Raw genomic sequence first — 7,823 nt, forward strand, 5'->3', positions numbered from 1 at the left:
GCCATGGAGGGCCGTGGGTCACGCTGTATATACTGATGCAGCAGAAAGTGCATCTCAAAGAAGGCCTTTCAGCCAACGGCGTCGACTGAATGGCATGACGTCGTGGTTTATCCCTTTGCTTACTAGTGTCAAATTTATGGTAGCTGACAGGCGCAAGAAAGTTATTCGTGACATTAGCTCACTCCTGTCGACGGCTTTGCTGGAGGGCGTCTGTTGAAATCCATTCACCGCTGCATTATTGAGTTATATTCTACTACAGTGCTTCTAGATGATGAGTTTTCGCCATAAATCTCATGGCGTGAGATTTTCATGGACCGCCTTTTAATGGTAACCGCGCTGAAGAAGCATAACCGCTTTCCCTCGGGCGTCGGAAAGCGTCTGAACTGAGATGGAAGGTTGGAGGGGAAGGGATCTCGCAGCGCACTGTAAACTGGGCTCTCTCACCAAGCGCGAGTGAGAGGAAGAAAAAAAACAGCTATGAGGAGAGGGCGAGGTTGCCCAGCCTTTGTTCTAGCAGAGGTGGCGTTCGCATATGTAACGCTACGCCGCAAAAAGCCACAGAACATGCACTTGAATGTTCGTTGGCCCCCGCGCGCAGCCTGAACAATTGTATTATAATTTGTAAATAGTGTATATATGCCCTCACCCCTATCTCTTTCCTACTATCCTCTCACCTCTTTCGTTTCACTTCTTCAAACTGCGTGGTATCCTTTATTTCCGCTACCCCAGCTCAGGTGCCACTGATTAGTGATGGCAGATGCCGGGGTGAGCAAACAGCTTTTACCTTCCTTTTGTTATTTTTAAATAAATAATCACTTACATACATACATGCACTGCGGAGCTCGCGCTGAGTATAGAACTTTACGTGGAAATGTAAAAACTATAATTTTGATCCTCATACAAAGAGGTTTAGCCAGTCTCCCCCGGTATATTGCACTAATGTGATCCGTCACAGGAGACTGAGTAGTGAAGCAATTATACTATCAATTGTTCGCTTCTTAGACCGGGAACCATTTTTTTAGGGTGGAGGGGGGTGCAATAAGAGACGAGCCTATGTTTTAAAAAACCACTTGGATTTGTGTCGGACAGGGGCTGTCAATTTTTTCTCCTATAACTTCATCTGTAATGATAGACAATTCATTAGGCTCAAGCCTCTACTCTTGTTCTAAGCACACAATCACATCTTGCGTTTACAAGTTCTCGCAAGATTCTGTGCCAAAATCATTTTTACAGCAACTCTTCTGGGACTAATCGCAGTTTCCTTCAGCGAGCGTACCGGCGAGTCCCACTACCCGAGAAGAAAGCGAAAGAGAGTCAAGTTCATGGACTGCGAGGAGAACTCCGACGAACAATACCTGTGTGAGCTGTGGACTAAATCCTGTTCCTAGCTTTCTTAGAAAACTCACGCACGTCGTAAATAAGCTCACTAGTTTTTAGTAACTCCATGGACATTGGCAATGCAGGATGACATCAACAGAACTGCGCGCAGTCTTCTGTGGAAGACTCTTTCTAGCTGGTCTTTCTGGCTGCTTGTCTTACGTTCCGGAGCAGCATTTGGAAAACTAATTTATGCTGTTCATGTTTCACACTTGGAAGGATACTCGTTGAAGACTGCCTTTTAATTGATGACCACATGATGCTTATGCACCTATAGACACACATATTTCATGTGTATGTAAACTACTTCCTATTCCTGTGCCTCGCCCTGACTTAAGAAGTGAGCGTTGCATATCGGCCTTCAAGTTGCGCCTTCTGGAAACCCAGGCCTCGACACTATGCTTGCAGTTTGCGACGACTGCGGGAGCGACCACCCCGGCGACTGCCCCGTACACGGACCGTTGACACACATCAAGGACACCGAGGTGAGTGCGAAGCACGAGCATGCTGAGAGTGAAACGCTGCCTTGGAGTCCAATTCGTATCTGGCTATTCTCATTCCGCACGGACAGAGCCGACGCAGAACACGGCAGGCAATGTCCCGAGTGGAGAGGGCAGTCCTTGATTCCTGAATTTACCTTCACCTGGCATAGCATGCATACCTCACGGGAATGGTTCATTGCAGCCACTCTTCCTGTTTCTCTTCTTTCACCGCATCTTTGTGCCTTATCTGACCAACAGGGCGCCACATCGCTCATGAGTGCACTCACATCGCCTCACTCACTCACACTCACGCCTGTGAGTGTGAGTGTCAGTAAATGGTTGGGAGTGGGTGTGCATGTCCGCGTGAGTGCGAGTGTGGGGATATGAGTGTGAGTGGAGATGAGTGGGAGGGAGTGGATGTAGGTGTGAGTAGTGATTAGTGGTGAATAGTTATGAGTGATGGTTAATGAATGATGGTTGTTGGTGACTGGTTATGAGCTGACTTTCATGGATGCGAGAAGTCGTGACTGGATGTGAGTGGCGTGTGGACGCGACAGCGAAGCTCGTCGCGTGTGTTTCGTGATTAAGGTATCCGCTATACGTGTTGTTGACAGCTGAGGGAAGCAAACATTCATTGCCGAGGGCGCCTTGAGGCAGCATAAGGCACCATGCCGGTGTTTTTGGACGACCGCAGCAGGGAATTTCGCTGGCGCAGGAACGTGAATCTTTCGTCATTGTTCGCCCTACTAGTTCAGAGTTGGCGTGGGCGCACGCCCTTCGCGGGTGCAATGAGTCGCTACGAATTGTGTCAGATCCTATGATCGAAATTCGCCTTGCCACTGCTAGAAAGGTAGAATCTCTTGTCGGTCCTTCTACACGGCTTGAGCTCATATACGAAGAGTTTCAACGCATGCTGCTAAAACAACGGCGGGGCAAATGATCTGCGATAACTAGCGTAGGGTGGTATCTCGAGTACTGGAGTGGACACTTACGTTTTTAACGCGAGAGCGTTAAGGAGCTCGTGTCGTAGAAAATCCTGCGTCTTCATTGACCGTGAGCAGCAAAAAAAAAAAAACACGAATCCCCGGAAAAGCAACCTAAGATGCAGGTGGGCCCCCTAGGTCCGCGTGATCTCTTGTCACCACAACCTGCCCACCGAATTGTGAGCAACTGCACGTCGTGGCAGTTGTCAGTTAAAACGTTTGCTCATTCGGGGAGAGCAACCTGGGGCACAAAAAGCCGACCTGTGGCGCATCGCTTAAGCAGTGCTCCACTGGGTCCGGATTTCTATGAATGTTTAGAAGAATACAACCGATTTTGCATAAGTTGAATTAAGTCATGCTATCACGTAATATTCTTGGCAGAGCTTAAGTGTCCTCTGCAATTTTTTTTGTGCCCTGGTGTGGGCATTGTAGAGCTCTGCTCTGGCCGTAATTTTTTTGTATTGAACGGGGCCCACGTGAAGAACCTAACAAATTTGTCCCGGGTCTTGAACTGCACAAGCTCGGCTCAAGCCCCGAAACGGCGCGAAAAGCAAGCGGTCTTTTCGGTAACCCCAGTGGTTCTTACTGGTTCCTATCGTTTACTTGAATGAGCCCTTTATCGCAAATCAAGCATATATGTTTTTTTTTTATTTTTTGTATGCATAACGCCCGACATAGTAACGCCTTGATGCCCAGCAGGTATACCAAGTGGTAATATTTTATGCGTTAATCTTCTCAATAACTGATTTTTTCGTGCCGATGGTGACGAAACATTGCGGCGATTTTCTGGGATATGAGGTGGATGCCAAATTGGCCGCACCCATTTTGATTGGGTGTACGTAGGGTTCAAACTTAATTATTCTAGACTCTGGATAGGTAACGAAAATATAACGTCTCGGAGTGTGGCCTTCTCGCTCTTGAAAAAGAAAACTACAGAAAGAAAGCTATAGAAGAGAATAGACTGTGCTCGAATAGCAGGAACGAGTTGAGAATTAAGCTCCCCCACAATCTCCCCAGAGTAAAAAAAAACGTTTATTTCGTGGTCATGAAAAGACTGCCGTCAGCATCAATGTACGAGGAAATACGCCCCCGGCGATTTGGGCTGCTGGAAACTGCCCTGCAAATCGAAAACATCATGCGTGCTTCCGCTGAATGCGTGCAAGGCGTGGTTTTGTTATGACGCGCCAAATCATAAGCACTCGTTATATTTCCTCATACGCTCTTTCTCTCTATCGGCACATTTAACTAGCTTCCCTGAGAAGCATCAGGTTACAGGTTGAAATTTATTCGTTCACATCTTCATTCGAGTGAAAAGTTCCTCCTACACACTTCTACGTGGTCAAATACCCTTCAGACACAATGCGCACCAATAGGGTCAGGTTCATCCCTAAGGCGGAGACGCCCGTCCTGCGGCAATATTCCTTCTTGCCAACGGTGATGGCGGCAAATCAACATCGGATACAGGGTATCGCCACGTAGGTGACACCTTCGCACAGCTGGTCCTCAGCTGCGCGTTCTCTATATCAGGAAAGAGTTCGTCTTGCCGTCGCTGCTGTCATCACCGCCGCGGCCCAGCTGCAATCTCCACCAAATTCGGGCGCGAACCTTCGCGTATCGCACCCGCGCAAGGACGTCAGTATTGGAGTCTTCACCAATTTCTGCCACATGGAGAAACCCGGACGTAGCACAGCCGCCAAGCCAGCGGCCTTCACGCATGAGACTCGATGCACGCTCCCTCCGGGTATACATGGGGTTGGGGTCACCGAACTGCGCGACAGCAGCGCTAATCCCTTCAGACTGCGGTGACGACTCGCCGCTGTGCACATGCCGCCACCGCGTGCAGATGGCTTGTCACTGCCTCCGAACTCTCCCGCTGCTTCCCTCGCAAGAGCACGTCTCGCCGCCACGTTGGCCAGGTTCTCTGCTAACCGGCCTTACCCGAGAGGGACCACTCATTACCGAAGCTCTTCCGCTGTACCAAGGCTGGCTCGAGGAAGCAGCTCCCTTCCTCTCCATAGGCGACCTTGCGGCAGGCGTCGAGCGCAACAGCTCTGGTCGAGTGGAATGGGTTTCTGAAATTTTTTACCCTTGCGTTTTCAATTTTGTATGTAAGCGGAATAGCTTGTTTACACGCTCCGATTTCAGCAATTCCAGCTGCACTGATATTGGGGGAGCCTGAGGAACCCTTTTTCAACCGGATAATGCGGCTGCCTCTAAGAAATTCTGGATAGAGCTTTTTCCCAGTAACGTCGTGCCGTTTCAACAAGGCAGCACCGCAAAATGGCTAAAAAGTTACCTATGTAGGCACCCTTCCACGAATGAGGTTTCCTCAAACAAAGACGCGGCGGACTACGGTGAGAATAATTTGGTGCAGAGTTACCACCCTCATCGTCTAAAGGGGCGCCAAGTCTGCCCTGTGCCTTTTTTCTACTGGACCTTTTCCTTCATTGCTTATACAGCAGTGTTCTGGGCATGCAGGTTTTTACGATAATAGTGGCCGAGGTGCTGTGAAGCTGCGTTCCAAGAAGTGTTAACTTCACAGTTCAATTTGAGGCGATCTTTACAGATTCTCTTTTCCAGTTAACGAAAAAAATATGAGTTATATTTTCTTTACCTTAGATATTGTGAGAATACCTTCCGAACCACGTTGTTAAATTAATGCGTCAGCGGCGCAGGGACTATTTTCCTCTGTGTATGCTACACATGAAAGTATGAACTACTGCTCAGTTATATTTTGTATAGGTTGCAATTGCATCATTCCTCATCTTAGCGCTCATTTTTGATCCTAAGGCCCCAGTTAAGAGGAGGCTGGGAAGTAAGGGCCGCTGCGCTGAAACCTTGCTCCCCGTAATGAAGAACTCTGCGCACACCTATGGACACCATTCGAAAACGTGTCTAAGCAGCTTAGCTGACGCTAAACAGGCACTCATCATCATAGTTGGAAGCGCGGGAGCACACGTCCGTAAAATTGGTCCGGGACATGAATATGCGTGAAAAATGACAACTTCCTTGGAGCATCGGAACTGCGAAATTAGGCTAAAGAACACGACAGAGCCCTGGGCTGCTCACCAACGCATCTGTGCGAACCATGCTCTGCCAGGGGATCGACGAGCGTAGTCGGCCGTGGCAGTAAATCTTTGATTCCTTCAGTTTTCCGCAAACAAGGAAACCGTGAGTAAACGTGAATGTGAGCACGTGGACATGAGCGTCAGTAAAGGGTTGTGAGTGTAAATGGTCATGAGTGTGAGTGGTTATGGTGTGAGTGAGTGGAGGTGAGTGTGAGTGGCCGTGAATGTGATTGAGCCACATCTCATAGTGACGAGGTATGCCCTGACCACGATATTCAGCGAACCCTTACTGAGAGAATTACTGCTCCCTTCGTTTTATCATGATTACCCGGCAACATATTGCATATCAGGAAGACCTTTTTTCAGCATAGATTCTAAGGACTGCGGCGTTCATTCAGATGCAAAGAACAGAGTTTTCCTGTATGAAATTGCAACTCCACTGAGGCTGAGTGATGTAGTGAGTGTGGTTTTCTAGTGAATGCTTTGAAGAACAGAAGCTAGGAGCAGTGCAGGCATCCAGGAGAGGGCGTGCCGCTCGCAGGTGGAAGCCGGGGACCCGCTGCGTGCCAACAGGAGCCTCCCCAAATGTCTGTCCATCCGCCGCTGCACCCTCAAGCCCACGAAGTTCGGGGTGTTCACGGTAAAACCGCTGCCCAGGAGGGTCTTCTTCGGCCCCTACGAGGGTAAAAGGGTGGAAGCCAACGGCGAGAGCAACGCCTATACTTGGCAGGTATGTCTATTACGAGGCCTGTTTAGAACCACCGTGACCGCGTTTACAGCTCAGGAATCTTCTTCAGTGTCTTCTACTATAATAGCTCTAACGGTGAAATAATTTCTCGTCGGTGGCTTTGTCGCCATCTGATGAGGTTCAGAGAAATTTCTTTGTGTATTCCACCTCCACGAACAACAGAACATATCACGCGCGCTGCCCATCAAGCGCTCATGATAAAGCTTTCTCAGGACGAGTTTACGTTTGACACTGTATATACAGCCCCAGGTCTTCCATTGTTGCTTCCAGCGGGATTGCGGTGCCCAGCGCAGAAGGATATCGAGAATTTCCACCGTCACCAAATAGAATTTCATGGTGCCTTCTAGTCTTGACCTGATGGCCTTACACATAGCCGAGCTTCTTCTTGGTGTTCCCAGGTCTGCAAGAACGGCAAGGAGTTCCTGGTGGACGGTCGTCCACTCGACAGTTCGAACTGGATGCGATACGTGAACTGTGCGGCCAGCCCGTGGGAACCTAACTTGGTGGCCTACACGCACCAAGGTAACATCTACTACAGGACGTGCAAGGCTGTCTGCACGGGCGAGGAGCTCCTCGTGTCATGCGGCCCATCGTGCTCCCGGGAGCGAGGGCTGCTCACCAGGCCACGAGGTTCGCGGCCACCCGGGGACGGTGAGGGATTCGGTACTTATCGCGGATGTGAATAACTTCATGTGGGCAAGGTGATATCACCTCGGGCTCGCAACGATAAATCAATGTTCTGCCCATGGAATAAGATGCCTGCGTGTACAGAATGCCGTAGCGACGTGGTTAAACGCGCGAAAACCTTAAGTTATGACCTCGAGCCTACCAGAAGGTTGGCAGAACGCTAACGTTATCTTAATTCCTTAGAAAGGAGATGCCAAGTACTTGAAAAATTACAGACCGATCAGCTTCCTGTCCGTTGCCTAAAAGGAATTTACTAATGTAATCGCTAATAATGTCAGGGCAAGCTTGCATTTCAATTAACCAAACCATCAGACGGGCTTTCGTAAAATACATTACACAACAGATTATATTCACACTGTAATTCAGGTGATAAAGAAATGCGCAGAACAAAACCGACCCCTATATATAGCCTCCATTGATTACGAGAAAGCATTTGACTCAATGGAAACCTCGGCATTCATGCATGCATTGCGAAATC

At 48.9% G+C, this 7,823-nt stretch overlaps 1 long non-coding RNA gene across 1 annotated transcript; it reads left to right on the forward strand.

The window, feature by feature from the left end:
* Window positions 1-1,278: 1,278 nt before the first annotated feature.
* On the forward strand, window positions 1,279-6,496 carry LOC144130245 (uncharacterized). The gene is made up of 3 exons (XR_013314025.1): window positions 1,279-1,359; window positions 1,786-1,862; window positions 6,452-6,496. It is a non-coding gene; the product is annotated as an uncharacterized LOC144130245 (long non-coding RNA).
* The last annotated feature ends 1,327 nt before the right edge of the window (window positions 6,497-7,823 follow it).

Source organism: Amblyomma americanum, chromosome 4 (assembly GCF_052857255.1).
Source record: "Amblyomma americanum isolate KBUSLIRL-KWMA chromosome 4, ASM5285725v1, whole genome shotgun sequence".
NCBI lineage: Eukaryota > Metazoa > Arthropoda > Arachnida > Ixodida > Ixodidae > Amblyomma > Amblyomma americanum.